The sequence below is a fragment of the Schistocerca serialis genome, chromosome 9 (genome assembly GCF_023864345.2).
Source record: "Schistocerca serialis cubense isolate TAMUIC-IGC-003099 chromosome 9, iqSchSeri2.2, whole genome shotgun sequence".
Taxonomy (NCBI): domain Eukaryota; kingdom Metazoa; phylum Arthropoda; class Insecta; order Orthoptera; family Acrididae; genus Schistocerca; species Schistocerca serialis.
This window is the reverse complement of record NC_064646.1, coordinates 388515281-388538280: the sequence shown is the minus strand read 5'-3', so window position 1 is coordinate 388538280 and position 23000 is coordinate 388515281. Positions and strand designations below refer to the sequence as shown.

General features: G+C 39.7%; 1 protein-coding gene and 2 non-coding genes across 3 annotated transcripts in view; 1 reads left to right on the top strand and 2 right to left on the bottom strand.

The window, feature by feature from the left end:
• Positions 1–23000, bottom strand: part of LOC126419634 (chondroadherin-like protein) — a gene marked incomplete at its 3' end in the record, with an annotated part of 165106 nt that overhangs the window by 20089 nt on the left and 122017 nt on the right. The window lies entirely within an intron of this gene.
• Positions 14131–14222, bottom strand: Trnai-uau (transfer RNA isoleucine (anticodon UAU)). Its single transcript is given in 2 exon segments — positions 14131–14166; positions 14185–14222. It is a non-coding gene; the product is annotated as a tRNA-Ile (tRNA).
• Positions 14615–14687, top strand: Trnar-acg (transfer RNA arginine (anticodon ACG)). Its single transcript has one exon. It is a non-coding gene; the product is annotated as a tRNA-Arg (tRNA).

Below are 23000 nucleotides of genomic sequence, written 5' to 3'. Positions count from 1 at the left end.
CAGGGGTGTACGTGCACCAGTCATGATCCCACCCCACACCATCAAACCACGACCTCCATGCAGGTCCCATTCAAGGACATTAAGGTGTTGGTATCTGGTTCCTGGTTCACGCCAGATGAAAACCCCGCGGGAATCACTGTTCAGTCTATGCCTGGACTCGTCCGTGAACATAACCTGGGACCACTGTTCCAGTGACCATGTACTGTGTTCTTGACACCAGGCTTTACGGTCTCTCCTGTGACCAGGGGTCAGTGGAATGCACCTTGCAGGTCTCTGGGCGAGTAAACCATGTCTGTTCAGTCGTCTGTAGAATGCGTGTCTGGAAACAGCTGTTCCACTGGCTGCGGTAAGGTCCCGAGCAAGGCTACCTGCAGTACTCCGTGGCCGTCTGTGGGCACTGATGGTGAGATATCGGCCTTCTTGTGGTGTTGTACACTGTAGACGTCCCGTATTGTAGCGCCTGGACACGTTTCCTGTCTGCTGGAATCGTTGCCGTAATCTTGAGATCACACTTTGTGGCACACGGAGAGCCCGTGCTACAACCTGCTGTGTTTGACCAGCCTGCAGTCGACCTAGTATTCTGCCCCTCATAATGTTATCAATATGTGTTCTTTGAGCCATCTTTAGCACAGAGTTACCATTACCACGTCTGCACTGCACCATGTTCTGACATGCACAAACCCACCTCTGCGTATGTGGACTGCTGCCAGCGCCACCGTGCGACAACCTCAGGTCAAATGCGCCGCATGGTCAGGCCCCGAGGTGATTTAAACTCGCAAACCGTCCACCAGAGCGTTCTTTCACCATGTATCAGCATTATCCTTAATTTATGAGCATGAGTGTAGATGTGTTACTCACATTTAATGTGTGTTCTTATCCCATTCATTTAACAGTAAACACTAATTTTATGCTATTAAAACACTATTACTTTTAGTAATCTGCGATTTTTCCAGGCCTTGTAACACGGAAAATATTACCCGCAGAGAAAAAAAATGAATAGGACATTTTTTTAGGCATTTTAATGTAGTTTATTTTTGCACTAAGAAATATTTCCGCTGTTCGCATGAGGCAGCATGTCCACTTGTGTAGGTATTAGTTTGCTTTTTTCTTTACATCTTCTTTGGCTGAGCAAGCAACACCAGCTAACTTCAGAACCGTGCGGGGCTTTATTGAGTAAAGAACAAGCGCGCGGCAGTGTTCAAAAGCGACGTCTGACTCCCGTAGTAAAATGAGGCAGTGTATCAATGCGCGACAGATGCAGCTGTAGTGCGCTAGGGAGCTAGTAGTTTACTTCTGGAGTGATAAGCGTAGTGCATGAAATATTGGACGCTGTCCACCGATCGGAAACTCCATTGCAGCTGCCAAATTTGCTGAGATGTAGTGCAGCTGTGGGTGTCACGGCGGAAAAAGCGGCCTGGTTACTGCACAGCAAGGTTGGTTGGTTTTAGATATACCTGTAATTGTAAGACGGGGGGAAACGAAAGAAATCATTTCAACATCTTACTCTTGCAATGCTCTAGAGCCAACACTCCACAACTGCCCGCATTTCATTTAACCATATTCATTTGTGAATTTGGACTTTTAAAATTTAATTAAGACAATAATTCACAAGGGGCTTTGGCTCATACCTTCGGCGGCAATCTCATTAGTGCTGGTAATCATTCCATGCTAGACGTGAATGGGTGAATGGGTTATAGTATGTACACTAAATTTTCTCTCGCCTGCAACTGTTTACGGAAGCAGTGAGCTTGCTTAGCGATAACTCTCAACTATAGCATTTTTACGCAAGTCTGGAAAGAATAAATAAGTCATAACGAAACTTAAATTACGTAAGTTTCCCAGTGTTAATTTGTAAGCGTTAAACTTGGATGGCCTTGTAATAATTGTTCACATATTACATCCTAACAACGCCATTGTAAGAGTATTGTGCATGTCAAGGGAAAATGAATAAATAAATATTAAGGAAGCCAGTGTTCAAATGGAACACTTTTGCTAGCAAGAGTTAAGTTTATACTCCCGTTCCTTTTTGCCCTCAAAACCCTGTGACATTTTTGATAGACGATGTGCAGTTTTGTGTTATTTGGCGAATTTTTTCAGCTCTTAGTTTTCTAGCCCATAATAAGTAAAAGTCGATGGTAGTGTTCCGGTACTCTTGTTTTGTGTTGGATATGAAAGCACATGGCACAGTTTTATTTGAATTGCTTATAAAATACTTCCTCGAAAAATATTTTTAAAAAACTGTGACGTTCGTGATTGCAGACAGTTTTTTTTAATCAGTGCTGTCTGTGCCGTTGCGTTTTCAGAGCGTAGCTGGAATGTTCCTCAGAGCTCCACCATTATCCAGGTGGCAGAACTATGTCAGAAGTACAGTGCAGCGATTCTAAATAAGCCGTGGGAACTTCCTTAGGCCGGTATTACACTATCAAATTTCTTTGTCAAATATCTTTGTCCAATTTCTTTGTCAAAGATAGTTGATGGTGTAATAGGGAACTTCGTCAAATGTCGTCCAATATTTGATCAAATCTGGGGCCTCGCTGTAGATTTTGTGGTGTCACTGCCAGACACCACACTTGCTAGGTGGTAGCTTTAAATCGGCCGCGGTCCATTAGTACATGTCGGACCCGCGTGTCGCCACTGCCAGTGATCGCAGACCGAGCGCCACCACACGGCAGGTCTCGAGAGACGGACTAGCACTCGCCCCAGTTGTACGGACGACTTAGCTAGCGATGCACACTGACGAAGCATCGCTCATTTGCAGAGCAGATAGTTAGAATAGCCTTCAGCTAAGTCAATGGCTACGACCTAGCAGGGTGCCATTAGCATTACATTGCATGTATCTACAGAGTCTCACTTGTATCGTCAAGAGCGATGTACAACAAGGATGGATTAAAGTTAAGTATTCCAGCAGCTACGTACTTTTCTTTATAGCATTCATTACGTATCCTGTTTCAGACCTAACGCCCGCCTGCGTGAGTTAGCGCGTGCATCTTGGCCGCCTCTTTCAATTAGTGTGCGTAGTGTTGGCAAGTCTGTCGTCACTACAGATTTGATCAAAGAAGTCGCTTGTCTTCTGTTCACTGCAATGTGACATGTTACCACATGGAGTGCTAGCATCGCTGCATTCTGTCGTCTGTAGTGTTTTTAAAAACATTGCGAGTAAATACAATTGGTGTGTGCCGACAACTACAAAATTAATAGAGATGTATGAAGCTGATGAGGCGCTTTACGTGAGGCACGCTGAATACAAAAACAGATTACGAAGATTGGAGACCTAACCCAACCTCCTGTAGCAAGGAATCGGAGTGTTACAGTGAGCCTGTCTTCTGCAGATGTAGCAGTTCTTAAGTGAATATTGTGCTTTGTGATATCAAGATACACTTCATTCAGGACATCCATTCTTAAGTAATTGATGTACGACTTGACCGTATTCCACTATAAGCTCACGTAACAAGTTTTGTTGAATGCTTTTATCGTGTCGTCGTAAAACCCACGGCTTCACCCAGGTATGTTTCCTTTTTTTTCCCCCGCTTCTCTTCCGCATATGCACACAGTGCAATTGTGGTACAACTGCTGCGGTTCATAACAAGTTGTCAGCCATCTTGAACTTTGACGGAAAATGACAGTGTAATACCCCTTCTAGCGCTACGTCAAAGATTTTTGTCAAATTTATTTGACGGAATATTTGATCACATCTTTGATCAAGTCTTTGACAGAAGAAATTTGATAGTGTAATACCGGCCTTATAGATGCGAACTGTCTTCAGACGATGTTCGATCATCTGAACTGAGATAGATGCCAGCAATGAGGTGGAGTCAGACGGAAAAGTGACGCATATTATTTTGTCGGGACATATTATTGAATTCATGACGTGCACATCAGTATGCGTGTTAATTAGAAATGACTTGCCCTAAAGTGGAACAATTGTTTTTAGAGAATAGCTTTTCTCTAAGCTTAATTTCACTCTAATATCACCAGTTACTTAGCATACACGTGATTCGAAATAACCTCTCATCACGCCTCGGATATGAATACATATAATGATCCACGGCTAAATCCGTACTCCTCAGTACGTAGAACATTGAATTTTAAGTGTTTGTTCCTTCTCGCTGAATTCTCGAACGCAGAGTTACAGGAATATTAGCCATCTGTTTTATTATTATTATTATTTCATCTTCACCGTATCTACGGGCCGAATTTTCAAGGGCCTGGCAACCTGTAACCGGAGAAGTGCTGTTCTTGAGTGATTGTGAAGATAACGAATGTGGTGTCAACTGTTTGTTGCGCAGTAACAGAACAACAGGTTGCTGCGACTGATTGTGGTAATTCAGATGAGAATATCTAAGACTGCTGTCGTCAGCAACAAAAGTAACATTTTAAATTACTGAAAATTATTCTTATGGCTGCGTAATTGCGCATACACTGACGTGAATTGTGTCGAATGACAATTTGACTGTAACCGCGAAATATGAAATATATTCGAAAGCGCAACTGTTGTACCACCAAAAGCTCACAAGACGTTTGCAATAACAATAAAAATATTTTGTGGCCCCAGGTTCGGAGCTGAGGGGGCCGGAGAACCAACTCATATTTTATGCATGGTTGAGGAGGAGACGACGGACGAGTTCTCATGAAATAACTGAGCCACTTAAAAACCAATGTTTATTAAACACAAAATTACTAATGCTACGCGGGCATTTGACTGGCACGTAGGTAAGTTCTAAATAGATCTGAATACTTTCCTCATTAACGTTTTTAGTATTTTGGCATTTGCTGGCAACTCGTTGGGAGAAAAAAATTCAAAAATGAGATTGCAGTGGTCGTGGATGCTCATTTAGTAAAACGTCCATTACATGTTGTGGATTGATAAAAGCTCTGTCAGTCGGTTCCAACTCAACAACCTGTACTCCGGGCTTCCCTATGAAGCTGGGCTATGATGCACGGCAACTTCTGATGAGCAGCCTTAACTACAAATAATCATAGATGACTACCTGATCATTTTATTTAGACCTGAATATACATGGCCTCTTTTCTCGTCTCTTATTTCTTCCCTAAAACTGTACGAGAAACTGACTCGTTACTGCCATGTACCGTAGATAAAAAGCACTTTCACGTATTGTCTGCAATTTTAACATTCCGTTAACCATGCTGGAAGTTACCGTCAAAAATCCGTTAAAATATTTTCCGCCAATAAAATCTGTCAGGATAAAATAGCAGAAAATACAAATTTTTACTGATTTTATTTCATCTCACATATAACCTCAAACGTTATACAGCTATATCTAAATCGTCTCTTTAAGTACTGGAATCTTGGTTGTCAGTGGTAGCTGTAGATGTCGAAAGCTTATAACTTTTACACTGTTGCATCCTTAGCCTCTTCCTTTTGGCACTAGCAGTATATTTAAAATTACACTACCATCTTTATCTTCACTATATTTTTAAGTTTAGATTTTTATTACATACATTACAGTAAAAAAAAACCTATAGACTTCAGCATTGTAATAAGGTAATAAAGTGGAAAAACAAAAACCATACAATTCCTTGAAGGGATGTTTGCGAGTTGCGTTTTCATACTCTACCTCTCACCACACTGTAAAGTTTGTGTTCATTTGCAATTCTAAAAGCGATATTTCGTTACTTGAATACTGAAAATGGAATACCAGAGGAGTTACAGGTTCTTCGTGACCTTCGGTAAATTTTTATAAGTTAGCAAATTGATGTAAGTTATTTTTAGCAGATAATCGAAAGAACACATGAAAAGCTCAAAGATAACTGTAATTTCACCATTTTACCATTGATACGAATCCGAACCAAAGGTAGGATTCTGCGTCCAAGTAATTTTCAATACTTAACTCGTACGGGGTCAATGTTTGGACGACGTATGGCCACTTTAGAGGCCAAAACCCCGATTAATGTTGATAAATCTAATTTACTTGGATCAGCATTTTTGTCTTCAAACTTTTTGTTGATTCTTTGCAGCTCTTCTAATATGTTGTTGTTGTTGTTGTGGTCTTCAGTCCTGAGACTGGTTTGATGCACCTCTTCTAATATAGGGCACAAAAATGAAAATAAAGCCATATTGCTTCCACCTTTGTACAAATTATATACTAATTTAGCAGTATAGTTTCAAGGTAGGTATTTGTAAATGTCTTTAGTTCATTCCACGGATTTAAAATCATCAGCCACGAGATTCATAGGCTCTAGCGATTTTTAACTGGTCGTGACCTTCATTATTCGTTCTGTAGAGTTCTTCGTAGTCAGTCTGCCGATGCAGCGAAACTGTCTCGGAAAACATAAAATACAAAATTCCCGGTAAGGTCCCTTTTGAGGCTTGGGAGCCAGCAACCTGAGTGGAGTGCACAAGCATAGAACAAGAGCGAGTCGTGCGATGTCTTTAGTTTTGCATGTACATCATTACTTACTTCGATCATAACACAGCCATTGAATGTTTCGATAGCTAATAATAATTTTGCAGCCCAAATGAAATTACTCCAAGGTGACCTTAAGTGGCTAAACAATACCGTCTGCAGTACATTCGGTTAATGTTGGGAGCTTTAAAAATAAAATTTTTAATTTCTTTAATATCTTGGTGTAATGTATTACTAAAATGCCAATAACCAATAACTTTTAGGCGCATTGATTTTGACAATTTGCAGTTCTTAACATGCTTTTGTGTAATTACTTAGGCGTTAAGATATAAATATTTGTTATTGCTACTCACTATACAGTGACAAAATTTGTACTCCGGAAACTATTCACCAAACTATCGTGTTCTAACAATCCAGTCTTTAAGTAGTTCATCTTAGAGCCTCTTATTGCGAAACGTGCCGTCAAATCATACATCAGGCATTTTTAACAGATAACGCAGCTAAGACACGAAAAACTGTAAGCTGTGACTTCACTATGTTCTGTTTAAAGACGCGACCACTGAACGCTTGTGAGATTGTTGCTCGGTTAGAGTACTGTCGAACAAGTCTGCTCGATCATGAAATTGGCGGCAGACTATTTGCACTCTGCAGTATTGCAAATAGACAAATTAACTGCGTTCTTGTATTTAGTACAAAACCACAGCACTATCGTGAGAAACCTTAAAATATAACAGTATTTTACGGGAGGACGACGGTTCAATCCCGCGTCCGGCCATCCTGATTTAGGTTTTCCGTGATTTCCCTAAATCACTCCAGGCAAATGCCGGGATGGTTCCTCTGAAAGGGCACGGCTGACTTCCTTCCCAATCCTTCCCTAATCCGATGAGACCGATGACCACGCTGTCTGGTCTCCTTCCCCAAACCAACCAACCAACAGTATTTTACGTTGAAAGTGCAGCTGAAGGCGGAATTTTCAGCAAGAAAGAACGTAGTTTCCGTTAAGTTCGTCAGCCGTTAAAGAAAATTTCCTCTTTAACCATGATCTTGAATCGTTAGGTCTGACGAAAAATCGGTTAAATTGGCAGCACAGATTGCCTGTTGGCTTCCATCTAGGGATCTTCGGCCAAGGTTTGTTTAGTGATTTTCTAACATTTATCCGGTTGGAATTGTCAAAAGATTCGCCGACCTTTGTTGGTGTAGCACTGCAGTCGAGCCTGTTGCTGTAATGGTAACATCTGAGCACCTAGATCTAATTCTTATTGTAATAGTTCGATGAACTACTTCAAGTGAACCACATAGTTAATTATTAATATCGAAGGACGAATAAGTAAGAGCACTTAGAAAATCCGTGAACTGTTAAATCAGAAAGCAAAATTAGTCTACAAAAGCTTAATGATTCTTAGGAACAAACACAGTGCGTGTGTTTTTATACTGCTCTTCCACTAATCCTTGTTGCTATCGCCGGCCGCGGTGGTCTAGCGGTTCTAGGCGCGCAGTCCGGAACCGCGCGGCTGCTACGGTCGCAGGTTCGAATCCTGCCTCGGGCATGGATGTGTGTGATGTCCTTAGGTTAGTTATGTGTAAGTAGTTCTAAGTTCTAGGGGACTGTGACCACAGATGTGAAGTCCCATAGTGCTCAGAGCCATTTGAACCATTTTTTGTTGCTATCATGTGCAATTTTTGACGTGGTAGGTAAAGGGAACTAAGTGAAAGCACTGTGTTGTGAGCGCTGAGTAAGACGTTCTTTCGCTGCACTGCCCATCACCCAGCGCAGGTTAACAGTAACGTCGTTTTCAGTGAGTTACTGGTGTTTCATAAGCCACTAATGCTAATACGTCTAAAAGAAAGTGCAAGTTTACTAAAGAATTACAAGAAAAGTATTCCCTTTTTACACGTAACAGGGATGAATTTGAACGTGAGTGTAGAGCCTAGAATATAATTTTAGGCATGTTAGTTGCAGTGAGTTCCACGACTGTCTGAACTATGATAAACCGTTGAGAAGCATACGCTGTGCAGGAAAGTATTCTTGAGCTACGGTTAACCAGGAGCAATGGCAGGAAACAATGACATACCTATTATAATTGATTCGAAATATAAAAGTGTAATAATAGAGAATATCTACTGGTTTTTCATGTTTTCATGACCTGCGAGCCCCATAGTTCTGTTCCATACTTGTTAGTAGAAATCGGAAGACTTCGTGCCATGTGTAGCTGTTGCTAGTATGTGCGACATGAGGGATGTACTCAGGATCAGGGAAGGAGAGGACGGCAAAGGAGGCAGAGCAACTAAGTGGACTGTCGTAAAAGTTTAGGTCTTCCGATCAGAAGCTGTTCGCACAGTTAACCGTTGGAGTCCAGCTAAGGATGGGAAAAACCGGTACCTGCATTTTACTGTAGTTCTTAAAACCGGTATTTTTCGGTATTTGTTTGGTCCGTGTTGTAACAGGTGTTTTATTTTTTATTACCAACCGAGTAGAAACTGAAATATCGATTAGCCATGACAGCAGCGGAAAATTGAAATTTTCGTTTTTTAGTAAACGTTTCTTAGAGAGGAGTAATTTTATTTGTAAAACTTGCATGTGTTTGAAAGATTGCGTTATTATAGAAAATGGGATAAGCGATCAGTGCTAGTTCAGTAACACTGCCGACAGAAACGAGCAACAGACATATGGCAGAACAACTGGTAAAACGGCGGTGAGATACTATTTCCTCTTGCTGCGTGTCATTGCTTAAGCACTCTGAAAAAGATTTTGCTGAAAAAAAAAATTTCGAGCATTTAAAGAACATTTTCCTACCACGTGTGTTTGTGCGACACGACCACTTTTCTGCATATATTTTAGATCTTTATATCCCCTACATTGCACGTTAGGAATTTTTTTTACTCCCGAGTGTGTTGGCTATCCTTGGAATGCAACGGTCGGTATTCTTTCGTTTCTGCTGTTTGTAAACAACACGCTTTCAAACACGTGGTTAGTTTTGTTCAAGTGTGATTGCGAGTAGTTGTTATAGAAAACTTGCAGGTATACTATGGGCAGGCAATTAGGAGAAATAAACTCCGGAGGCAATGAAGAGAGATGTTTGGGCCATGTTTTTCCGTAAGTCCTCGACTGACGATGAGCCATGTCATGGATTGTTTCCATCAGGAGAAAATAGGTGATGCAAATACAATAGGGCTCAGGCAACTGCAAAATCTTATTCTCACCAGCATTCTCTTCCTGCTGCTGTTATTACAGCAATTAAACCTATTTTCAGAGACGTGGCTCATCCTGAACTTCTAAGGAAATGTCTGCATGGGCAGACACAGAACCCAAATGAATGTTTCAACAGCACAATTTGGAACCGCCACCCTAAAGCTGTATTTGTAGGCATGCATAGAATGAAACTAGGAGTTCATGATGCTGTTATTACATTCAATTGTGGTAATATTGGAAAGTATTAGGTACTGAAAAAGCTGGGCATTAATCCTGGTGAAAATATGATCACTGGGCTGCAACATTGCGATAAAGTGAGGGTAGCCGATGCAGACCTGCAAGTAATATGGGCAAGAAGGCAAGACAAACATGCAGGAAGGTGAAATAGAAGCTGTAAGACATGCTAGAGGCCAAAGAAGGGCCATCATATGCAGCAGGACAGTTTTAATTAAACTGTAAGTAACAAATTTCAAAAGGTTTTTCTTTAAAGTCAGTTTCCCGCAAACTAAAATTTTCAGTACATATGCCCCATTATATCAGAAACTATCATAGATAAATGAATGAAATTTTCAGAGACTCTGCATAACATAAAAAGCCACCTCTGGTACTACATTCATTAATATTTCCCCATCAGAAAGTTCACAAATATTTTCTGCAGAAAAAACTTAATATTTTTTGTTAATAAATTTAAAAAAGTAGTCCTTAAGAAGTATAAAATGGATAAAGTAGATTTTAGTACAGTTGACTCTATTAGCATCATGTAACATACACTAAAAATATTAAGGTCCTGCATCAAATAGTTTTTTCAGAAATGGGTCAAATAATCAACATGGGTTGGATAGGCAGGGTGTGGTCCCCTTATTTAGGGGGACTTGCCCACTTGGTCTGTGCAGTAGTTTCTCGCTGCCGTCGCCGGACATCCATTGTATTGCAGAATGATACCAACCCCCACGGAGTGACGTAGCAATGTAGTACAATGCTTAATTTGATTTAAAATATTAAAGGTTTGACTGCCATTTCTATGAAATAACAAGAGGAAGGAAATTACGTTAACAGTAATAAAAACCTAACATTGATTCGTTCATAGTACACAGTAGAAACAGAAAGTAGCTCATACACTGCCTACGTATACGTAACATGCTTTTACCTGCTTGTAGGCCTTGAAAACTGACAAATTAACACGAAAAACAGAGTTCTTGAATATCTGTTTTCAACGTTTAGCACTGCCCATTCGTAATACCCAAATAGTGGTATGGTTCCCGATTACAGCATAATTTTTGAGCAGAGTTAAAAGGAAAAATGGAATCAATAGGAGAATACTGGTGTTTTTTTTATATAGTATTCAACCACGTACCACTTTTCGGGAAAAGCAGCGAACGGTGGACGACTAACTTTCTTTTATTTGCCAACTTAATTCAATATTTTGATTCAATGTTTGTTGACATTGAGAGAACCAAATTTTTTCAGTTTTTGTTCGATTCTATATCACAGGAAATTATAGGGATAAAAAACAGGTTATTTTGAACGGCTTTAACAGCCAGGTTAAACTAGCATGGTGGGAAAAAACAATGTAGACGTAAACTGGTTGTTTCAGCGATAACCGGCATCCTTAGTCCAGTGCTTGGAACGCTTAGGTCCTGGGAGAGGCCTGTACTCATTATCACGGAAGGAGCGCTTCTTTCATGCGCATCCTAACTTCCTGTGGGTAGGGGAAGCGAGGAGGGAAGATCGCTCCGAACAGTTCCTTTCCCGAAGCAGTTCATTTGAGCTAGTTCGTTGATGAACTTGCACATCCCTAGTCATTATCTTTGTGGTTGTCCCCATTTTAATGCAGCGGTCGTTCACTGCATCACGGATAGGCAGGATCCGTTTATCTTTAGGCTTTCTTCTTTCTTGATAAGACTGGCGTCATGCCTGTGAATGGCATTGCCGCACAAAGGAACGTGGTAGCTCTTCTTCACAGCGAGAACATGCGCTCCTGGTCGATTTTATATCCCGTTTGGTCTTACAAAGCACGTGCTTCGCCACGACCTATTTCTCGATCTCAGCCAGCCTCCAATACCGTTTTTAAATAAGTTACATAACCAATCACTTTTTTGAGTAATTATTTGATTCAACGAAACAGTTTTCGAACCTTTTCAGGTTCATCTGCAGATAGTTTCTGGAGGTTACATCATCTGAAGATGAACATGAAAAGGTTCGAAAACCGGTTTATCAAAAAAACATAATTATTCAAAAAAATGACTATTTGCAGTTTTGTCACTTATTGACATTCAACTAAGTCATGGGTCCTAAAATACTCGTAATGGATATGCTTAATAGTGTGTGTTCGATGGTCTTGGTGTTAATGTTCGAATGGCCGGACAATCAGCGCCAGGCAAGCCATTTAAATTCATAAACGTGACAATAGCTTGATGAAGAAACCCTCAAGAGAAACGGATCCTGAATTCCCGTGCTGCAGCGAACAAATTTTGCTGGTAACAGGGGGAGAACCACACCTGTAATGGCCTTGGAAGTTCCCCTGAAGTTGGCGCAGTTAGTATAATTGTAATCTAGGACCACCGGCTCGACGCCACTCTGCCGCTTGCAAAAGGTGACTCTTTGACAATGCCAGCCACTCGTGCAGGAGAAATGTCAGGAAGAAAATCATTAAACATAATGCCAGCCGAACAACTTTATAAAGTAAACACGCAATACGCCAAAAAGTCACAACGGAAGCTTCAACAATCTGCAGATTACTGCCTCTATTTCAGACAAAATTTTCTTCTGTTTTTTCCATGGCCTATATATGTGCGGCAAAAATTTTTGTGTTGCTTTTCTTAGAAAAAAGAAAACAAACAAAAAAAAACCCTTATATTGGAAAAATGAAACAATGATATACTTCATTGTTTGAAAAAAACGTGGCCCACTTTCTCATGCTTTCTGGTGTTTTGTTTTATTCGATTATCTTAAATTGTGACATATCAGTGAAAAGGCTTGCAATGTATTGTCATCAGAATCCAGTAACATTTTTGAGAAGTATCTTCCTACTAACTTTCCTGCAGTACGCAACACCGATGACTGCTTGATGACCTAGCCACCTACATTTAGTTCTACCTCATATATTGGAATTGTATTAATAGAAATTGTGGTTCATATCGTATTTCTGATTTGAATCAACTGGTTTTCCTGTTGTGAACAGCCGCATATCCGCCTCCCCCCCCCCTCCCCCCCATCTATTTATACTCTCCAGCAGTTCAACCGGATTACATTACTGTGTATGAATGACACATCTCAGAATGAACATTCCGTACCTTTGATCATTTTAGTGCTTCTGTGAAACGTACTGGGTTCGCCGACATACTCGCCCCAGAGCTTTTTCCCCCCATTTTCCACAAGCTGCACTCAACTGTTCTTTAACTTATTTCTTCTTATCCTCTGCGAGACACAGTTCAGTATTTTGTATGATAACTGCATTTTCATGCTTCCCGGTGTTTCCCAAAGTTTATAGTCCTTTCTTAGTCATACTCCTATACATAACTGCAATAATAAAATTAATTCTCAAGGTGTTTTTATCCCTCCGTCTCAAGTCGTCTTTCGGAAGTGGATTATAGTTACGGCCAAGTGGTCCGATCCAAAACCAACGGATAATGCAGACAATCCATTATCCGGAAAGTGTTACATAGCTCGTTTAAAATAGTTGTGTATTAGGCGATAGTCTCCTTCCTGCACGCTGGGGGATCTGCCTTGCTTGGTAAAGTTTCGCAAGTACCGGTACTCTACTGACAAGAAAGGTAACAAAGTTAGCGGGTGGAGACTTGGTAAGATGTGTGCTTGGCTCCTACAACTTGACTGGCAAATACGTCGATTAGAAAGTTATTTTAATCGTAGTGTAGTAGCGTTACGTGGTTTTCGTATCTACACACACATGAAAACATAAGAAATAAAAATTCTGAGGACTGCTATTAATACCGACATATAGATCTACGTTCGAGTTAATAATTCATTATATTCAAGTTAGTAACCCATATTTGTATAGGGCATCTCAATCACTTTGCCAATAAAGTTGAGAATCTTTCTTTTATAACCATTTCCGCCTTTGCGTGAGTGGTAGTTATTTAGCCGCATGTGTGCAGTTTAGTTCCGAAGCTTATTTAGTGCCAAAAGTAGTAGTTCATGCAGTCAGTTGTGAACAGTTCAGTGTTAGTATATTCTTCTAATTTGCAGTAATTTTACGTGAAAAACATCTTTTGCGTTCTGGAAAATAAAACTACAGTCTACGTAAAAGTACTGCGAAAATGGCCACAACAAGAAACTTCTTATGTATTTCAACTTCTATAAATACAATAAATTAACAAATCCACGTTTTTGTCCTCCTTTCGGATACCATGAACATACCTTATTCCAGAGAAGCAATTGTAGTTGCAGTTATGAGAAAATGAGATACAGGTACAAGCTTTCTGTTAGTGTAAAAATGACAATTTGCCCTAAAAGGAAGTGAACGCACTTTTCAACAGTTAGGATCTGCATAATGTATCAAATTAATGAAACTGTTGGTTCATGAGTAGTGAGTTATGACAAGCCGAAATAAAAGTATGCTCCAGGTGAGGCTCGAACTCACAACCCCGGCATTGCTCACGACCACTGTCTTATAAGTACCGTGCGCTAACCGATTGCGCCACTGGAGCTACGGCCTCAGCGTTTCCTCAGGCTCCTGGAAGTCTAGTGACGTGCGTGACCGAGCTCAGTTGTTCATTGAATTACTATTATATTAACGGTCGTTTTTCCTTCGTTGTTACAAGTGAACTGTTTAATTACAGTGTACAAAATGTTGTATCCTCACCATCAACGCCCTGATAAAACGTTACGATCGTTAGTTGAGCTTCGCGGAAAGTGAAGCCGCCATCTTGTGTGCGAGCATCGCTGTTCGTGCGTGAAGTCAGACCCAACATATGCATTTCGTGTTGTGTGAATAATGAAACCAGCGACGAGCAGAAATACAAACGTGCCACGTAGAAATAAAAGTATGCTAATATTCATGGCTCTACTAATAGCGGTAAATGATATTCCTAGACCACGTGGCCCTGTGGCGCAATGGATAACGCGTCTGACTACGGATCAGAAGATTCCAGGTTCGAATCCTGGCAGGGTCGATTATTTTTATGGCACGGAGGTATAAGAAATTTGTAATTTCATGTAGGATACCCATAAATTTTAATCTCTAGATGTATTTTTCATGAAATTAATGAAGACTTTTTTCTAATTTCAACTTTTACTTCTTGTGCATTGGTCGGAAGGTGTATAGTGTTCTTTGAATAAAAAGTGGAACTTCATGCATTCTTTTTTGAACTCCTAAAGAATGTAAATTTGTATTGAGACAGAAAGCTGCAGTCACCTGTGTGGTAGTTTAGTGACGCATTTACATAGGAAATACTGTGCGAGGAACCTGAGCCCTGAAGTTGAAATTTTTATTAACAATCACAAGAGTCTGCACTGTAGTGGGTACTTCATTTCATAAATTTGGCTTTTCTATCCACAGAGCATAGAAGTAAACAGTGGCTTTCGGGAACGTTTGAGACAGTAGTTGTGCTTTGTATGCTTCTGTTACTTTGTATCGACATTATCCAGCTTTATATATATATATATATATATATATATATATATATATATATATATATATATATATATATATATAATGTGTGTGTGTGTGTGTGTGTGTGTGTTTGGGGGGAGGATAGAGGGAATAAAAAAAATTTCCAGCTGTTTCCTCAATATTCAGAAATGAAAGAAAAATTGGTTAGAGTAATCAGGAGGGAGAACTGCAAAACCATCGAATCACAATCCTATTTGCAGTGCCCATTTAAGAGAAGATTGACGATTATCGTTTTCGAAGACGTTCGAGGAAGGATGCCGGTCCATCGATAGGTTCAGGACATCTACCACATTTACAGCTATCAACATCCAAGGGCGCCCATGCTATTGTTTGTAGGGGCTAGGGGGTGGGGTCCGAATCTCGGAGTACGGAGTTCAAATGGTTCAGATGGCTTTAAGCACTATGGGACTTCACAACTGAGACCATCAATCCCCTAGACTACGTCAACTTTACTAACCTAAGGACATCACACACATCCATGCCCGAGGCAGGATTCGAACCTGCGACTGTAGCAGCCGCGTGGAGTATTGAGTACACTCAATATTTTGGAAGACGAATGGCGACTGGTAAGTAGCCATAGAAGAATTCCAGTGTCTACTCTCTTTAACATCCTGCGCAGTATACAATTTTAAATCCTGTTATTGAAAGACACCTGTCAACACTATTTTTCTCCTTTCCTTGTGAGCAAGATGGCGGACGGGGTCCGTCTCATAATACGGGAAATTTAGAAGCAAACGTACTAATAACAAGTGTAAACAGAACAGTACTTCAGACTTTCCGGACTTGTCTTCTTCATCCACGAGCAGAGGCTGAGTAGTATACTTAAAAAAAATATATATATATATAAAAATGCCGAACCATGGATTAGTTCCTGTATATTTGTAATACGTTATACAGCTTATAATCATACTAATTCATGTTGTCTCATTTCAGCTACTCATGATGATCACGAGTCCCATATTAGCTAGTATCTATGTACAAACTGAAGAGGAGGATCAGTAAAACAATGCGTCAGAAGTTTGCCAAGTGCTCAAAGAAAAGTAGAAAAATAAACATGGTTTGGTGTGCAATTTGATGGTAAATGCAATAGCCATTTGATAGCTTATTGGCTGGAATGAAAAAAAAAAGTTGTATGGTACATCGATCTAGGATGCGGAAATAATGATGTAGCTCCGATAGCCAGTGAAGTGTTACACATAAAATATGTCAATTGGTTGCGGAAACTACCTATAGGCTACGCACCGGTGATCGGATTTATTCGCTGACATTTCAGTGCTTGCAGCGTCCATCAAATATGAACATCAAAGTCCCCCCAATCACTTGCGATGGTACATCATCGAATTTTTCTTCTTTTGAAAGGTTTGATTGTGATTTGAAAGACCCGAAACAACTGTTGACACATTTAACAACTGAATCTCACCATGTCAGTATTCTTCAAGGGGGCGGTTTGTACCAGATCCGGATAACAGCTGTGTAAGCTTTCTCTTCACATACTAAAGTTAGTGCAAAATTCTTTGCATGACAACGAGGGCGTAATGGACTGGAATGGCAGAGCGATCGACTGGAATTTTTTCAAAAATTATTGCAGCTACAAGAAATCGAAAAAACGAATTAAAAAAACATCTATGGTTCAAGAATAAAAAAAACGAAACTTAAGTCGACAGTTCAACTGTTAAGTAGAAGAGTTGTGGATGCTTTGAAATATTGTAAAGTAAAGAACATAAACGCGTTTGAAGACGATGACGTAAAGTCGAATCCACAATTTTTAATAACTTACTTGACATTATGAACTCAAGAAGCATTAGAGAAAGATATTTGAAACAAGCCAGCAACGAAAGAAATGAAGCTGAGGCTTTTCTCACGTTAGAGAAGGCAGATAATTACATCCAATGCCTGAAAGAGAACTGATAGATTTGAGCGCAGTGGCTCCCGGAAAAATGGTTTAATGGGTATTCTTGTTGTTATGAGTAGCATACGCAATATGTGAGAGACGTAACAACATAAGAAATTACTGAAGTACATACCCATGTGTAAAAGAAGAAAGTTTCTTCGAACGACTGTTCCGTTAAATCAGGAGGAGAGGAGTCAATGACGATAACCCAAGTGCCTATATGTTCTGCCACTTGCCATGAAAATAATCACACATAAACAGCTTCATGACAGCAATGCTAATAGTGGAAAAGCAACACCACTTGACAAAATCGATCTTCTTGGACTAGGCACAAACAGTAAATTAAGCAGTGAAGATAAATTTATTTTATCTGTGCTAAAAGCAGTGCTGTTAGATTCTGAAACTACAACAGAAAGCAATGAAGACGACTTTCTTGCAATAGTGGAACCAGTTTTTCAACTTTTGTATTGGATGTTGTCGAATACATTGCAGGCTACGTTGCGCGAAGCCTAGATTGGAAAATAAAATGTGAAGCATATTTAAGGGCTATCACCATGGACAGTAAGAACAGCCCTTTAAAATAATCTAACAGTTTGGTGTCAATTAAAAACCGTCGAGGGGGGGGTGCAGCCATCTTCGTATGTTAACTACATTTGTAAGATTTGTAAATCGATTTTTAAGACCACCTTAAAACGCAGACTGAAGAGTAATGTTAGCCAATTAGTTCATCGACGTATTTATACATCAAGCATGACCTGCTGTGTAAAATGACCACTACTTCTCGACTGCTGTAGAAGATAATCACAGAACCTGGTTGAAGGAAAGCATCAGGAAAATTTATTTCAGTATTAGAAAATATATCCATGACCAAAATCAGAAAATCGAAGAACAAAAAATCAGGCAGAAAATGAAAAAAAATAGTTCCTTTCAAAGGTCTGTAACAAGTGTGCTAAATGCAATAATATTAAAATGTAAAATAATAAATGCTTTGTTATCAAACATATTATTATTTTGTAATCTGTTTTCACATGTTGATCTCTTTAATAAAGATAAATATCAATGTTTTTTGTACAGTTTTTACAATGTTGCCTGTAGTATTGAGTTGATTCATTCATTTATGTAATTAACTTCAAAACTAATAAATGTAAAGCAAACCCGATAGCCTGTCGAGATGATCCAGTGAATAAACAATGAGACAGATGAAAGAGCAATGAGGCTGGTACTGTGATAGTTGCAGGGGGTACCCAAAGCGGGGGGGGGGGGGGGGGGGGGCGGGCGGAGGTCCCAGCACGTGCCCTTCAGTCCTTCGCCACGGGAAAAGCTCAGAGGCTTTGTGCATATACCATCCTATTCATTTACCTCAGCTATTTCCTTTTAAAATATGTTTTGCACATACATACAATACTGTTAATCATTATAAACGTCAACAAATAAGGTTTAGTTACATTAAGGATTTCGTCTAGTAGAACTATTTCAATGCAGAGTTGTTAAAATATGCCTTTCGGTACTTTCTGAATATCATACTCCACAGACAGACAAATGAACATTGGACACTGCAACAAATTATTATTTAGCTTATGTATTTATGTTGTTGTGTGCAGGGTTGTTATGTACACTCTAATTCTGAACTTGAAATCAGAAATATGATAAATGTTAACTGATAGTGCTCATGAAGAAAAAAAAAGAGAGAAACGATGGCTTTTATGTCGTACTGTGTATAAATGATTTACTGTGACATTGCGGTAGTAAATATTTTAGTGCACAAACTTACATGGGGAGTTGTTATCAGACTGATGTAAGAGACTTTACAGCAACTTTAATCACAGTAGAAAGATTATTTAGCAGCTTACTGAAGATGAAGACAAGCACTCAAGGAAATCCACAAAGAAATATCTTTTGCATTTGGAATGTCGGTTCGGTAGCAGTCAAATGTATTTATAAAACCATGTATATCTCCTCAATTTCTTTGGATTCGGTTTTAAGATAGTAAAAACACACAGATCATGTGTAACAAGTCTATACGACATTCTTGAGCAGGGTAACATTTTTTCTGACACCAAATATCCTGTCTACAAATGAGGTGAACCACTTGGATTTCAATTTGCTAAATTTAGAAGTGGCTATCAAATGGAATCATGTTGCTTGAATGCATAATGGAAGTCAGAAGTTAATAAATCTTCCGCAGGAGAAATTATTCACAAAACAAAGTGCATATTGATTAACCAATTACATTTCAAGTAAACTTCTTTCAAGAACGTATAAACAGCAATTACAGTACTTCAATAAAGTAGGACTGCTTTAATCAAAACTAATAGTTTTAGCTGTATTGTGAGTCGATGTATAAATGCTCAAGTTAATCTTTGTGAGGAAATTTTTATGTTCTTATGTGCCAGAAAAGGCCAAATATTAAGAACAGAAATAAGTGAGTGAAGAAGGAAAAGATGTAGTGAAATACTGAAGGAGTAATAGGGAGATAAAACAACAAACGACAAATCATTGAATTTGAGAAATAGTTCTAAGATGGATAGTTAATTTATATATATCGTGTGTGTGTGTGTGTGTGTGTGTGTGTGTGTGTGTGTGTGTGTGTGTGTGTGTGTGTGTGTGTGTGTGTGTGTGGGTGTGGGGAGGGGGGTGTGATTTTTTTTTCTGCTGTGTACGAAGTCCAGTGATTGATGGAAGAGAGTCTAATGAACTTACGACCGGAAATGCATGGTTTCCATACTAGAGAACATATATCCGATCATACATAGTTACAGAGACTGCAGTCTAATAGCCACTGTTACACTGTTTGGTTTTCTCCTAATGGTGGTACTGTACCTCATATGTCATGCCCGAGCGCGCTCTCCTGCCATAGTAATTGGTAATGTTACGTCCGATTCACTTCTCTTGCTGACTGACCTTGTAGTTGACGTGATACAGTGCTGTACACTATAGTTACGTATTCGAATCGAGAGTTTGCCGACATGATGTTCACTTATGGAAAGACAAATGCAACAGCCGGCAGGCAGCAAGGTTGTATTAGGAGACCTATCCGCGCCGACAACATTCAATGCTTGCAATAGTTTTTCGCTATTTGTCTGAGACAAGGTTGTTTCAGAAAGCATGAAATCGTGTAGGACGTACCCGAAATGTTCGGACACCAGATATGGAAGAAAGTGTAATTAACACTGTGGAAGGCGACTGGCGTGTCAGTACCAGGCAGTTGGCCACCTTTATGCGGAGAGGTGTTTTCAACTTTCACAATAGTCATGTGTGAGATAGTATACAGAACCCTCATGGTACGGTGACAGTGAATCATCAGCATCGGTGCAGCTGGAATGTGTGGGCCAGGATAATTGGCGACCATATTTTGGGACCAGTCTGCCTTCCACGTCGCTTAACAGACCAGACCTACCGACGTTTCCTTCGCCTCCCCTGCTGGAAGAAATGCTATTGATGATTCGAAGGGTTATGTGGCTGCAACATGAGGGTGCTCCAACCCACTTCGCCCTTAACGTACAGGTGTATCTGCATCGTGTCTACCCTGGTCGATGGATCAGATGAGGGGGTCCAGTTGCATGGATGCTCGTTCACCAGATCTCAACCCACACGACTTCTGGTTTTGGGAACATCTCAAAAGTATCGTGTGTGCTGAGCCTATTTCAGATGTGGAGACATTGGAGCAGTGTATTCATCCTGCCTTTGACACTGTTCGGATGCAGCTTGGGCTATGTAAACGTGAGAGACAGAACATGTATGCATTGAGGCACATAGAAACCATTTTCGTCTCTGTAACAACGTATGATTGAACAAATGTTCTCTAGCATGGAAACAATGCATTTCAGGACATACGTTCCGGTTCTAGGCGCTACAGTCTGGAACCTCGCGACCGCTACGATCGAGGGTTCGAATCCTGCTTCGGGCATGGATGTGTGTGATGTCCTTAGGTTAGTTTGGTTTAAGTAGTTCTAAGTTCTAGGGGACTGATGACCTTAGAAGTTAATTCCCATAGTGCTCAGAGCCATTTGAACCATTTTTGACATAAGTTAGACCTTTTTTGTTGTTTATGCTCTCATCGATCAATTCCTTGAGTTCTTGTACGGTGGGAATAACTACCAAGTGTATGGTTCAAGAAATGAAATTGAAAATGCCTTGCTTATGCATACAGTTCACATCGTTGAGGTTTTATGAATAAAATTGTGGGAAAACAGTTAGCAAAACAGCTCAAGAGATTCACAGGAACAACATTATATTCTATATGACAACAGTTTCAATAAAAGAAAAGCAAAATTAAACAGGGGCTACATGTTGTAAAGACAAATTCTTTACATTCACCACCAACGAACCTTTCAATTTGTGCCACATATTCTCAAGAACGCACATACTTTTAAGTTCAACGTAAAATAATATGTGCGAAATGTTTCCTATGCTGAAAGAAGTATGTTTTGAAATGATTTCATCATGAAATTACGGAAAATGATTTTGTAATAAACTAACACTAACTTTGGTCTGCTGAGATTGGAAGTCAAGGCTGATGAAATCATTAAGTCATCAGGAATAATTCTTCAGTTGCAGAAATACATAATAATCGAATCCTTACACGCATTATGGTTTAGAACAGATAATTTGGATAACTGTGTTGTCAGATATTGTTCTTTCCGACGTAAATCTATACTCTTGAACACTCTAATTGTGAAAATATGAACTCTGTGACAATTCCTTTCAGTCAAACTTTCATCAGCATATGTCTATACATCAATACATTCTGGATTGGTCATCACTGACATTGGCACTGTGAGTGCCCTTTTTCCTTTAGATTTAAAAATAATGTCGTCTCCCCCTTAAGCAGTGGTTTTTCTACTCTGAGGACTAGCTGAAAAATTGTTGTGCATTTTGTAAATATTTGTTTTTAGACTGCGACATTGGTTACAGTGTTATTAGTGTTACTTTTAAAAACTAAACGCATACGTTATGTTCAACTGTGTTAAGACTCTTAGCGTTTGATTTTGTTGTTGTTACTAGTTTGATTGTGTAGTTTCATTGGTGATAATACATATAACATGTAATTGACGACATTGAGTTAATTCCATTGTTAAAGAAATGGGTATGTATTTCTCTATAAAATTTTATGTCGCTGGAAATAAACGGTTCCTCAGGCAAGTTGGTACTCCAGCAGTTTCACAGTATAAGGATGTTACTACGACCATTTTCTAATATCCATTTGCTACAGAGATTTTGTTTCCGCCCATTGATAGCCATAAGATGAACTCAGAATTTGAATACGTGATTCAGTTATAAGCAGTACCATATAATTACTATGGCAAGAATGTGCACTAGCAGTTACACTAAACTCTGTGATCCAGAACTCAGTAGTACGCCAACACAAGTCATATATGATGACGAAACAACAGGGCTTAACATGGCGACCTTTGATGCCGTACAAAGCTCATCAAATCCCGAAAATATAGCCATTGTGGTGCACAGGCGACATCTCGGCCGAACTCTGAAGCAAAAAGGCATTTCAAATACTTCTCCTCTAGTGAAGAACAAAATATGGAAATCAGTGCTACAACAGGCAAAATTAGAAGAGTAAGTAGAGGCACTTAGCACAGAGAACACTAAACTGATGCAACGAGTAGAAATACTGACCTCAGAGTGCATATTGGTACAGGGATCACGGCCCCTGAAGCCTTCGGCCGTTAAAGACCAGAGGGACAGATGACATGCTTAGAAGAAAATCGGAGGTAAAGACAAGGAGTTGAGTTGTTTTGCGACTCTGTACCCAATGCCAAAGAAAAAATACAGTACTTCGAAGACGAACTGCGAAAGGCACTAAATGAAAATCGAGCTCGAAGTACTGAAAACAAAATTTTCGCGTAGTCCTCCGTATTTGTTGCAGCAGCTGGAAGCCAAAAATACAGCAAAACCACCACAGAAGGA